The sequence below is a fragment of the Gobio gobio genome (assembly GCF_949357685.1).
Source record: "Gobio gobio genome assembly, chromosome: 4".
In the NCBI taxonomy this organism is placed as follows: Eukaryota; Metazoa; Chordata; class Actinopteri; order Cypriniformes; family Gobionidae; genus Gobio; species Gobio gobio.
In genome coordinates this window covers 26997321-27012076 of record NC_137100.1, presented here as the reverse complement: position 1 = coordinate 27012076, position 14756 = coordinate 26997321, and positions in this window count along the sequence as shown.

The window sequence follows — 14756 nt, the reverse complement described above, 5'->3', positions numbered from 1 at the left end:
TTTTTTATTTATTAATAAGACCATTACAAATTTATTTGCTGTCATTATTGGGGATATATTGAGAAAATACAGCAAAATAAAATGGCAAAATAAAGTCATAAAACAAAGCAGTTAATTTATTCATGCCACAATGCACTCTGGGAGTACACTTCCTCAGATCACAGATAGAATTAAGTTGACAAAACTTAAATGGTTTAAGAACAACTTCATGCAATTAAGTTATGCTTACTTAATTGAATTAAGGCAATGAATTTGCACAATTGAATTAAAGCAGCACTAGGTAACTTTTCAACCTTTATAATATATTTTCAAACCTCTTGTGATGATACATCGACTTACAATAGGCTGAATGACACGTCTGCCATAGCCTGACGAGGCCTGTATCGTTTTTAATCGTACTTTTAAACTTCGGGTTTCGGGTAGTAACCCGAGAACAAAAAGAACTACAAAATTCGACTGCTTTACGGCATTTACGTCACTTCCACCACCACCCCCACTTCCTTAAATTCGGACGTGCGAGAAAAAATATCATTTGTTTGCCGAATGTTATAGTCATGGCCGAAGCAGCACAGAAAAATAAGAAAGCAAAGGTTTTGTCAGAGGAAAGCAAAAAGAGGAAAGGAGAAAGTGATCGGATTAAAGGTAGGAGGAGGATCAACATTGGGCCAGCGTTTGCTCGTTGACGTGAGCTGGAGGAGGAGGGGCTACATTCTTGCAAGTAAATACGTAAGAGGTACAAAATCATATTTTAGGATACCTAACATGTCTGTGATATTGGTTTATTTGTCTTTCCTCAAGCTATAATGCAAATCGATTTTTCAAATTTTCAGATGCATCTAGGGTAGCTTGATATTATAATATTACTGACATAATACCGCTCAAACATTGAATTGAAGTATATAAAACGGGAACCAATAGACTAGGCTACTATAATGACGCTGTCTTGTAAACGTGAGCATCGCGATCATTCGGCATTTGACAACAATAAAACCCATGAAATTATATTCATATGACATGCTGAAACATATGCCACTGTACCTGGGATGAAGACATTTCACACGCGACGCAAGCAGAACACCTGCATGTGAACTCCATAGACATGTGAACTCCTGCTGCAGTGTTCAGGGCTATCATGGTTGTCATGTCAATAAATGCACGTGCGATGCATCCCCTGATGTAGAATGACAGTTTACGACAGTAGTAGAGGACATTACTGTTTCCCAACTGTAGGGGGACCCCGAGAGCAAAACCTACCTAGTGCTGCTTTAAGTAAACTGAACAAATTTGTTAACACAGTGTATAGTATTCTATATTATATAGTATATAGTACCAAGTCCAAACTTGAGAACCCCTGGTATAACTGGTAGTCAAAAGTTTGTCTGGTAGACTAATAAGGCACATTAGGAGAGGATGCTTTAGTCATTAAAATTTAGTGCTTTGATTTGGAGCATAAACTGGTGCAGATGGAGTCGGATAGAAACTAGGCAGCACTGCATTTGGATAAAGCCCTGCAGCAGCTCCTGGATGGGGCAGCACTGTAGGGTCATGCAGATTCGGGTAAAGTTCTGCATATGGAGGTGGTTGTCCACCAGGATAAGGCACAAGGTTAGGCTGAGGTGGCGGATATGGCTGGAATCCCCCAGAGGGGCCTTGCAAGGGAGGACATTGTTGGTCAGCTGGAAGAATAACCACAGGCAAAATAACTTCTGGATCTGAGGCGAAAGACACATCTAGAGAGACCTGAAAGACAATCGTGTACAGAAGTCAAGTGAACTGGAAGCCAACATCTACACGTACAAAGGAGAGAAAACAGCTCTGTTGTTTTATAGGAAGTCATCTTTTAAGCTCTAAAATCAAAGTTGACTTATGAAGTAACAAACATTTGAGAAATGTATGAACATTAGATCTGTTATAACTGTTAAAATGTCATCATTTACTCACCCTGGTTTCAAAACGTTCTTTCTTTAAACACAAAAAAATGATTGAATGAGCAATTTAATCCAAAACAACATGAATGGACCCAGCTGACTCGTATGGACAAAATAACACTGAGACATTTTTCAAAATACTTTTTGTCTTCCACATAAGAAAGAAAGAGCCACACAGGTTTAGAATGACATGAGGGTGAGTAAATGATGCCAGAATTTTCATCTTTTGGATGAACTATCCCTTTAAACATGGCAATACTAAGGAAGACAAAATAGCACCTTGAGGTAGTACTGCACTTTTATAATTCTGCAGTTTTCAATGGTGACAGTCATGTTACGTGGAAGCTTCAGGTTTACTATGAATTTTTGCTTTTCTCCAGATGGGACGCAATCTTTAGTCTCGTGAACGATGTTTCTTGATTTTCTTTTAGTTTTCTTGTCAGCAAGGAATGTCTGTGTCTGCTTGAGGCTGTACTTTAGCTTGACATCACGTGATGAAGAGTTGTCAATATCAACAAAAACTTGTATTGTTTCACCTGCAGCAATAATACAACATATAGGCTATCAGTAATAAATAAAAAAAATAGACAAACTGAAAATGGAACTTCAGTCTATGCAGCTGAGACTGAGGCGTTTGAGAGCTACACCTTGCATATAGCCAGTTTTGTTAGCTGTTACAGCCAATGACATTTTTCCTGAGCTGAATAGGTTCATCCTCTTGTATCGTGTGCCATATTGTGGTTGCTGTATAAAAAAAAAGAAAGTAAAAAATATTGAAATGAGTAAACTAGAAAACTACTTCACAAGCAAATAATTTAAATCACGTTTCTTGAGTTTTGATGACAGAAGCAGTTACATAATTCCCATCTCAATTCGAGCAGCCAAGTCTGTAGCCATTTTCAAAAAACGTCTAAAGACACATCTTTTCCAGCAGCACCTGACCAATTAAGAATAGCACTTAACTAACAACTATCTTACCAATTATATTAGTTTTTTAATCAAATAAAAATAAAAAAAACCCTGTGTACTGTGCTAGACTAACTGAGGCTTATTACAGCACTTGCATGCTGTTGTCCCTTGTTGGTCTGATTGCTTCTATTGCTCTCCTCATTTGTAGTCGCTTTGGATAAAAGCGTCTGCTAAATGATTAAATGTAAATATAATAATCTTTCTATTTATCAATAGGTGAGCACCACAGCGTCAATATGGTATTACAATTCATACCAGTAAATGATCATTGGTCCCATCATTTTTGGGCAAAAAGGTTAATTCTCTACATGTACTAGATGTTGGCTTCGAAGGCCTCTTCAGCTTTACCATCAAGACGTACTTAACCGAGCCATGATGTCCTTCAAAAGATGCAGGCATATTTCTGAAATAAGGCAAAATAAAAATCTTTAGTTTCTCACAAAAGACCAACAAATATAGTGCATAATATGGTTGTGTATGCAATACATGCATCAGCAAGTACAATAAATGTTACTGTTACCAATCAAATTAAATAATTTACACTGAAAAATTACAACTGTATTAAATAATGTTATGAGATTGTTTTAAATATTTTTTGAATATACAACTAAGAAAAGATGGAAAGATGAAACTAAACTGCCAGTAGATGGCGGCAGGTGACGTCTTAATGAGTGAGTCATTGAGTCGATTCGTTGAAACGACTGATTCATTCAAGAATGAGGCAGTCGTTTACGAATAGGTCATTGAATCTTTGATTCAACCGATTCATTCAAAACGCTGAATTATTCAGTGACACACTGTTGCTGTGAGATGCGTTATGGTTCTGCTGTGATCTTTGTTTGGAACTATTTTCACTGCTGAAATAGAACAAAAACAGTCAATATTGCATCTAAAATGTAAGTGACTTGATGTTAATTAATTGTTTATGGAACTGTTAACACTTGATGAATACTGTCTAACACTTGATGGCTGTTCTGTCAAGTCCTCGTCGTCAGTGAGGAACCTGGGTGTGCTCTTTGATACCAATCTTTCGTTTGAAAGCCACGTTTCTAGCATCTGTAAAACTGCTTTCTACCATCTTAAAAATATATCTAAATTACGGCACATGCTCTCAATGCAAAATGCTGAACAGTTAGTTCATGCGTTCATGACCTCAAGGTTAGATTATTGTAATGCTCTACTGGGTGGTTGCCCTGCTCGCTTAATAAATAAACTCCAGCTGGTCCAAAACGCAGCAGCTCGAGTTCTTACTAGAACCAGGAAGTATGACCATATTAGCCCAGTTCTGTCAACACTGCACTGGCTGCCTATTAAACATCGCATACATTTTAAAATCTTACTTATTACTTACAAAGCACTAAATGGTTTAGCTCCCCAATACTTGAGCGAGCTCTTAACATATTATACTCCATCACGTCTACTGCGGTCTCAAAATTCTGGCCAGTTGATCATACCGAGAATATCCAAATCAACTGCAGGCGGTCGATCGTTTTCCTATTTAGCTCCGAAACACTGGAACAGTCTTCCTAACATTGTTCGGGAAGCAGACACACTCTGTCAGTTTAAATCTAGACTGAAAACCCATCTCTTTACTGTGGCATACACATAAAACACTTTTTCAATGAAATGATTGTTAGGCTGCATTAACTAGGTCAGCCGGAACCGGGAACACTTCCCATAACACCTGATGTACTCGTTACATCATCAGAAGAATGGCATCTACGCTAATGATAGTCTCTCTGTTTTATCCCGAGGTTTACTGCAGTCAGCCGGATCCGGGCCGTATCCAGTTCAGATGGTGGACCTGCGCCCAGAGAAGACCAACACAGGACCCTGAAGTGTCTGGGAGACCGTGATTAGACTCCCCCTGCAACTGCCTCATCGACACGGCATCTCAATAAACCCGTCTCCGGCGTGTTGACTCAGATTGTTCGAATATTACAATTAAATAATACTTAAATCGATATGTCATCCTCAATAAACCCGTCTCCAGCGTGTTGCCTCCGATCATTCGAATATTGCACTTTAATAATTATTTAATCAACATCATCCTCAATAAACCCGTCTCCAGCATGTTGCCCCCGGTTCCTCGAATATTCTGATCTATTATGACCTCCGAGCTGTAAAACTGCCAGAATAATAATAATAATACGCTGTTTGTTAATTGGCCAGAGGAGAACTGGCACCCCGACTGAGCCTGGTTTCTCCCAAGGTTTATTTTTCTCCATTAGGTCACCTAATGGGGTTTTGGTTTCCTTGCCACTGTTGCCTCTGGCTTGGCGTGCTCAGTTGGGGACACTACATTTTTCAACTAAACATCGAAATACATCTAAATAATAAACTAAATTAACCATTTAAACTAAATTACTGATCAAATTATTGATCTAAAGCCCACACTGTCACTGTATGATACTTGAAATTTTTCCAGAATGGTTATACAGCTGAATAAAATTATGCTGCATTATTTTCCTGTTTAACACTGTAAAGCTGCTTTGAAACAATCTACATTGTTAAAAGCGCTATATAAATAAAGTTGACTTGACTTGACTTGACTTGACTTGTTATATGAAATCAGCCACATTGATCTTGATGGTATTCAGGAAAACAGCACTCTTGGTTGTGTAATGTTGTTTAACTGTATCATATGTTGTTATAAATATAAAAACTCCACATTTCGAATTTTTACAGCAGTATGTTACTGAGTTACTTTGTGTGAGAGGAGCTCATTTTCTTTCGATTGCTCCTCAAGAGGCTGCGCGACAGTCAACAGTGCAACCTTGTTACCGTCAGTTATACCGTCATTATATATTATTATCCACTATCGATCGGCACTTATAAATTAATGCAGAATCATTATTGCATTTATAAATTAATGCAGAATCATTATTGCATTTTGGTGATTTTTTTATTTCTAATTAAAACGTAAAACTTTTTTTTTTTGACATTTTAATTAGGCTACTTGTCCGGTCGGGTAAGTAAAATTCTCTTTTACCCTTCAAAAAATCCACTTGTCCCAGACAAGAAATGCTGGGTTGTTTTAACCTAATTTCGGGTCAAATATGGACAAACCCAACGGCTGGGTTAAAAATGTAATTAAAAAATTTAACCCAACGGCTGGGTTTGTCCATATTAAACCCAAATTTGGGTTGAAACAACCCAGCATTTTTTACAGTGAGCGGACAAGTGTTAATGTCGAGCCCTGAATTCGCTTAATTGATAAGAATAAATCATAATATGAAATTGTGATTAAATATTTAACCCTTAAATGCATACCTCGGGTCTTTAGCGACCCGAGACATCATTCACTACCCTCCTCCTCATTCATTTTTTAAAGTTAGACATCAACCTTCTTAGTATTCCTCAATAAATCCATTTTAAACAATATAACAAGAAAAAATTATAAAATTATAATTGAATGCCTGTTTTTCCACTAGTTTTTTGTCAAAATTGTATAGGGTCGCTAACGACCCGAGGTGTGTAAGATTGTACGTATTTTTCCCCTGCACAATAATAAATGAATCTATAATGACAAAATAACTGCAATTCAACTTTATTCCACAAGGTGGCAATGTCTGATACACAATGATGAAGTGACGTTTCACTCAGAGTCACCTCAGACAGAAAACGAAACAATAATAATTATAATCTGCAAAACTTGAAATGGCTCAGCGATTTACTACAGAGCAATACTGAACACAATCAAATATTAGAGTCCCTGTCACTTGATGATGGATCTGGTGAAGGAAGCTGTCAGTGATCAAAATATTTATTTTCAAGACGTTGAAAATGAGTTTTGAGAATATGCGTGAGATGGCGACTATGATCCAGATGCTGAATATACTGGGAAATGAGTTCTCAGATGCTGAATGTATTGGGAAATGAGTTCTGACGAGGACGGTGGTGGTGGTGGTATAAAACATCTTCTCAAACTGGACCCTTGCAAGCTACAAAAGGTAACGAAATATGTTTTATTTTATTCTTCTGTAATTGTTGCTCTAATATAGAGGGCTGCATTGGGATTGAGTCCCGCCGGGTCCCGCGGGACCCAACGTAAATCTCGCGGGAGCGGGCGGTTTGAATTTTGCTGCGGGCGGGAATGGGCGGCTAAAAAAAACACAGCGGGAATCGGCGGGATAGGGAGGTTGCCTAACGACATGATGGAGAAGATGTCAATAGATGATGTAGAAAAGAACCTCAAACGAGGTATTTACAGCACAAAAGCTAAACAAGGAAAGTCTGACATTTGGAGAAGTTTCTCAATTGTTTTGGTAGGCAAAATCATGCGGTATAACGTTATATGTATCCACATATTGCGCAGCTGGCAAATACATAGCTACTTGATCATACCTCACCAAAAACGCTCAGCACTCCCTGCAGGTCAAGTTGACTGTTTGGTGTCTTTGACAAACAATACATAGAAGTTTAGTGAGTGGAAATGGATTGTTTCTAAATGTCCGTTTGCTATTTTGTGTTCACATTACGTTCTGTTGAAGCATGTTTTCCCAGGTTTCCTTTCAGTCGGTCACGTTCGGCGTACGTCGGAACTGACCGACGAATTGAGATCTGTTTTTTGTTTCTCAATCTGTTTTTCTGTTTTCTGTTTTGCAAAGCAGTCTATTTTTATGTGCAAAGTTTTTGATAAAAACGAAATTATATTTGAATGTATTTGTCTTTTTTTTTTTTCACATGCAGGCCAGGGAAACGAAACAAACAACCCCATGAATCTCTTTAATAATATCAATACAAATACGTGGTTTTTTTTTCCCTGCGGGACGGGAGAAGACACAAAATCAATACATCTCTATTATTGTGCGGGAATAAATTCTCAGAGTTTTGCGGGTGCGGGCGGGAGTGGACATACATATTGCGGGAGCGGGCAGGAGTGTAACACATACGTTGCGGGAGCGGGCGGTAATGGTCAGAAATTCGGCGGGTGCGGGCGGGAGCGGGATGAAGAAAACAGTCCCGCGCAGGGCTCTACTCTAATATCACAAGTTTTATATATTATCGCGACAGGTATAGATCTATTCATGTTAGATATAGATCCGGGACGCTAAAGATCTGAATATGTAAGAATGTTTGGCGAAACAGTCATGCATTTAAGGGTTAAATGTGTAGTTTTGTGCAGTTTGTATTAATTGCTGGTTCACAGGCAGGTCATTCTATAATGATCTTCTTTTATTTTGCTCATATATGCCTACATGAGCCTTGCCTATTTTTTCACAAATGTATTCATACATTGTGTGAGTGCAATGACATTTTAAAGACTTATTTATTTAGATTAATAATTTTTTTCATAGCACAAATGATATGAAAAGGGCCCAAAATGGCTGGCACGCAAGGGCAGCTTTTTCCACCTTTTGACCACAAGATGTCATTAGTGTGCACCGTGTTGAAAAGCTTTGAGTAATGAACCTTTTTACGATACAGTTGAGGGGAAAGCCTCTGTGCTTCGCAAAGCTTCATTTTCACCATCACTACAAATCGCAGGAGAAATAGGCTTTTATTAATAATAAAATAAAAACAGACAGAAACAACCCTGAGGGGGAAAACAAGACTTGAGAAGCAGGGAAACACAAAGCACAAACGACAGGAAACAGATGATGACGATCCAGCACATGACTGCAAACACAAGGAGAATAAAAAGGGAAGCAAACAAAAGAGGGTAACTAGGGAAGACAGGTGGGGCAAATGAACCAATAATCAGTGGATAGGAGAGCACATGGCACAAGGAAACAGTGACAAGCCATGTGCAAATATGACAGACACAAGCAAATGGCCAGCAAAGACAAATTACAAGCCATGTGCTCACACAAAGACAAGACAAATACAGGAGTGTCAGGGCTCTGTCACTAAAACAAGAATAAACTAGAGCCAAGTGACAGAACCCTGGCAATAGGTTTTTAATTTAATCAGAATATCAGTTGTATATTTGTTCATATTTTACTATTTGTACATATTATTAAAGCAAACATTCTAGAATAATAAGCAAATAATATGATTTTATTAAAGCTGCAGTCCGTAATTTTCCCTCTTTGTCGCCATCTCTGTTCGAAATCTGCAATTGCAGTTATTCGCGGAATTAGCAACTTTACATGAATTGTGCCTCGGCACGGCACAGCGCGGAGGAATCCAATGTTTTGAGGAGAATGTGCGGCTGTCAGTCACCGCGCCGGTGTGGATACTGTCATTCAGAATCACAGATTATACTTTTTGAAAGTATGACCAACAAAATAATTTTCACCGGAAAATGTCATCTGAACAAGTAAGTAGATAACATCCACTTTTGTTCTGACCAACTAAGGGGAAAAAAGCATTGCAGTAAATTGCGATGATTAAATCTAACGATCGCTTATCATATCACGTCAAACCGTGCAAATACTTTGTTTTCAAATTGTTAATGTTAACAACATCAGCATAGCGTGATTACATTTAATGTGTATTAGGGCTACCTATAGTTTAGTTTCCATTTCTGTGCAGTCTAATTTCTAACTGTCATATACCAACACATTAATGTGGAGTAGAGGTGAATTGCTCCCTCTCATAGCTAGCACAAAATAATTTATATTTACCATAATGCACATAGCATAATGAGAAAGGCACAACAAAGAAAACTCAGTAACTGTATGAATTAAGCGAACAAGTGTGCTTCTATTACATAATTTAACCATTTAAATGTCTTGTCCAGCAGAAAAAAACGGTCTATAAATCTCCACCTCCAACATCCTCACACGCAATATAGCCTACTAGCCGGGACACCTTCTTTATGTGTACAGATGGGACGTAATGACGCAAAGACATGCTTGAATTTCCCGCTGAAATCCACCAGTACCACTGGAATTTAAAACATTATTACAAGCTTACCATTGTAAATCGAGCTAAGGTAAGCAGATAGTATTGAACACTAGCTGGTTATGTACTTGTTAAAAATTTTATTTTGGATAATTTTAACCCAAAAAAGTTACGGACTGCAGCTTTAATGCAAATATTGTCTAATAATATGCCGTCAATATTACTAGCATCTGCTTTTTCAGAGGATGATGATTTGGGGGTTAGCTTTGCTTTTACTATCATAACATACTATAGGGAATGTATTTTATACATTGTGTTAATGGGCTGTTAATCACACCTGCTGAATATTATTATTTCACAGTGCACATATTTACTCAATAAAGAACAACTACCATTGGATATTGTATTTTATCACTCACTGTTGAGGCAGCTGAAATCTGAATGGAAAAACATGACGTCCTTTTTTGATCACTGGTCCATCTGAGAAACATAAAGCATGTTCAAATAAGAGAGTTGTGATCTTGTGATGTTTTCAACAAGCTTTTTTATTCTACTGTCACTATACACTCTTTTCCGTTTTCATGTAACTTACATTTTTTGTGTGTGTTGTTGTGTTAATGAGAAGAATTGTATTGTGGACTACTATTTTGTAAGGGAAGTGTGAACTGTTGAACTGTTGTGTTGTGTTCTGACCTAATGTGTGTGAGAATGCATGATGAAAGTGAATGAGTAAACAAGATGGATAAAGTTTGCTACTCTTGTCTTGTGTGCTTCATTGTTTAATAACTCCTGACAGATACTACATAAGTACTGTGATTACATTTCAATAAATCAATAAATGTAACTAAATACCAGAAAGTGTGGGAATCTTTATGAAAAACCTCTTACTTACAAGTTTCTCCACTTACAAGAGTGGTACTCCTTTCTTGTCCTGTAGACATCACAGAAAGAAATATGTTATTTCCATTCTCATTACACAATTTCCTTGTTCTTTAATGTATATTTTTTCTGTCTCTTTGGGTTGTAAGTTCACTATGAGGATTGATTATTTCCTGATTATGAATGTACACATAAATAATCAATAAATATTTTTTATAATAACATTGACAATAATAATAAATGTTCCCTTTCAGTCGGTCAAGTTCAAAGGTACGTCGTCGACGTTTCTCCAGTGGTGTCTTTTGGGGCTCCGGCCAATGATAGGATGATTGCAGCATCGGAGGGAGAGCTTCAGTCTTCTGGGGATGAAGACTCGGCTGAATTGCCTCCCTCTGGGAGAGTAGCGTTGCCTGAGACGGACCCAGAGTTGATGGCTATGCTTTCCCGGGTGGCCCGGAAGTGCATGAAGAGCTTGCTAGGTCATGGACGGCACCTTTTTCTGCTAGTAGCTCCTCACTACCCTCAATGGTGGGCCAGCCAAGGGGTACGTAGAGATCCCACCAGTGGAACGGGCCATCGCGATGCAACTGTGTCCGGCGTCCGCTTCCTCCTGGTGCAGTGATCCGCGTCTCCCATCCAAGGCCTGTAAGTTTACGTCCACTCTAACGGGCAAAGCTTACAGAGGCTATGGACAGGCTGCGTCTGCCCTGCATACGATGCCGTTGCTCCAGGTGCATCAAGCACAGGCACGCATGGACATTTATGAGGGTAGACCTGACCCTGAGCCCCTGAAAGTCACAGCCCGTTCGATTGGTCAGGCGATGTCCACCATGGTGGACCAGGAGAGCCATCTCTGGCTCAACCTGGTGGATATGAGGGAGGCCAATAAATATGACCTGAAAAAGACCTGCTTGCTGCCCCGGATACGTCATACTGCCAGTTGTTTTACTCCCTGACCGGGGGGCCAGCTGTGTGCACTGGAACAAAGCTGGCCCCGGGGTCTACGCAGGTATGCGTTTCCCCCAGTGAGCCTTCTAGCACAGACACTGTGCAAAGTCAGGGAGGATGAGGAGCAGGTCTTTTTAGTTGCCCCATATTGTCCCAACCGGACCTGGTTCCCGGAATTAGCGCTCCTTGCGACAGCACCTCCTTGGCCCATTCCTCTGAGGAAGGACCTGCTTTCTCAGAGATGGGGCACCCTATGGCACCCGCGTTCAGACCTCTGGAAACTCCATGTCTGGTCCCTGGATGGGACACAGAGGTTCTAGGTGAGCTGCCGCAAGCAGTGGTAGAAATCATCATTTCAGCTAGAGCCCCCTCTATGAGGCGCCTCTATGCTTTTAAGTGGAAACTATTTGTTGAGTGGTGTTCTTCTCGGCGAGAAGACCCCCGAAGATGTTCGTCAGTTCTGTGCTCTCCTGCAAGATGGGTTGGAGCGAAGGCTGTATCCCTCCACTATCAACGTGTATGTTGCCGCTATTACGCACATCACAATGCAGTCGATGGTAAGTCCTTGGGGAAGCACGATCTGATCCTCAGGTACCTGAGGGGAGCATGGAAATTAAATCTCACTCTCTCACTCTGTACCCTCTTTGGACTTATCTCTGGTACTTACGGCACTGCAGAGAGTGGCCTTTGGGGATCTTGTCTTGGAAGACAGTGCTCTTGACTCCATTGGCTTCCGTTAAGAGGGTAGGGGACCTGCAGGTATTTTTGGTCATCGTGAGACCCGGCCCAAATATGTACCCAAGTTTCCCACCACTACCTTCCGTGACCAGTTGGTGAACTCGCAAGCGCTGCCCTCGGAGGAGGCAGACCCAGCTCTTCATCTGTTACGGAGGCCAGCAGAAGGGAAAGACTGTCTCCAAGCAGAGGATGGCCCACTAGATAGTGGATGCCATCGCCTTGGTGTACCAAACCCAAGGCGTGCCTTGCCCGCTCGAGTTGAGGGCCCACTCCACTAGGAGTGTTACCTCTTCCTGAGCGCTGGTGCATGGGACCTCGCTGGCAGATATATGTAGAGCTACAGGCTGGGCGACACCTAACATGTTCGCTAGATTCTGTCTAGAGCCGGTTTCTTCCCGTGTGCTCACTTCAACCAGCCAGTAGAACCGAAGTACCTGTTCTTGTGTCGGCTTGCTGCACCATTCCTCCACGGTACGGCTCCCTACAACGAGCCTATATCTTTCCCTTGGCAGAGTCCGCTCTGCCGTCTCTGTCCGGTGTAGTCTCCCGCTTAGAATGGCCGGGGCCACCCCAGAGACATGCCGTATGTTGCACTACCCAGATGGCCAGTCCATATGTGTATCTTCCACATGACCTCCCTGCAGGTAGGATGTGGACTCCGCAGCGTCCCCTTGGGGCACGCTTTCCCAGCGTTATCCAATAGTCCACTGAGTGGGTCTTGCGGAACAGCAGCAGTGACTCTCCTTGCGTAAGTTTCCACCCCAACAGACAGGGGTCTGAGGGGCTTACGCAAAGCGCTGGAAGTGGCAACAGCCATGGGGTTTTCCATAGGGATCCCAATATGTTGGTGATGTCGACGTAACGATGAACATGACCGACTGAAAGGGAACAGCTTGTTTACGTATATAACCCTCGTTCCCTGAAGGAGGGAATGGAGACATTACATCCCGTCACCACGGTTGTTATACCATCGCTGTGAACGAGTCAAAATTCGGCTCCTCAGTGAAAAACAAATGTGCGCTGCATCCACTTCCGTCTTTATACCCGGCCGCGCTGCGGGGCGGAGTGTGAGATGCAAATTTTGCACGCCAATATGCATTGGCTCGGTCTGTATACACTTGAAGCTGATAGGGCTCCCAGAAGTGATCCCAATACGTCGGTGACGTCGATGTAACGTCTCCATTCCCTCCTTCAGGGAACGAGGGTTACATACGTAACCGAGACGTTTCTTGAGCAGCAAATCAGCATATTAGAATGATGGTGGAAATGTAGCTTTATTACAGGAATAAATAAAATTTTTTACCCTTAAATGCATACCTCGGGTCTTTAGCGACCCGATACGTCATTCACTACCCTCCTCCTCATTCATTTTTTAAAGTTAGACATCAACCTTCTTAGTATTCCTCAATCAATCCATTTTAAACAATATAACAAGAAAAAAAATATATAATTGAATGCCTGTTTTTCCACTAGTTTTTTGTCAAAATTGTATAGGGTCGCTAATGACCCGAGGTGTGTAAGATTGTACGTATTTTTTTCCCTGCACAATAATAAATGAATCTATAATGACGAAATAACTACAATTCACCTTTATTCCACAAGGTGGCAATGTCTGATACACAATGATGAAGTGACGTTTCACTCATACTTACTGCAGACTGAAAACGAAACAATAATAATTATAATCTGCAAAACTTGAAATGGCTCTGCGATTTACTGCAGAGCAAGTCCTGAACATATTCAAATATTAGTGTCACTGCACTTGATGATGGATCTGGTGAAGGAAGTGTCAGTGATCAAAATATTTATTTTCAAGACGTTGAAAATGAGTTTTGAGAATATGCGTGAGATCGCGAATATGATCCAGATGCAGAATGTATTGGGAAATGAGTTCTCAGATGCAGAATGTAGTGGGAAATGAGTTCTGACGAGGACAGTGATGGTGGTGGTGGTATAAAACATCTGCTCAAACTGAACCCTTCCAAGCTCCAAGGTAACGAAATATGTTTTATTTTATTCTTCTGTAATTGTTGCTCTAATATCAGGAGTTTTATATATTATCGCTTCAGGTATATACAGCTAAATCAAATTTAAATTCTGTGAGAAGCATTGGACTATTCCATGTTGTTCTTTATCTTTCAAGCAAACATACGTGTGATGAAGTTGATCTGCACTTAAATTGTTCTATTTTATAAAAGATTTAAACAACATATGTTAAAAAAGAAATTACAAAAAAATCAATAATAACAAGTGAAATAAGCTGAATATGTTTTTCATTTAGTGATGAAGGTTTTTTATAATTCAATAATCAATTTTATAATTCCAAGCCAGATTGCCTGAAGTCTGTATGTTAATGTAACCTGCACACAGACATTTGCAGTTTTGTTAATAGTTTTCGATATTGAATAGCTACAGCTGACATGAATGACAGTTGAACTATATGCAGGGTAGTGTAGTAAATTAATCCTTGAAAGTAAATCCAGTTATTGTAACCTTAGAGTA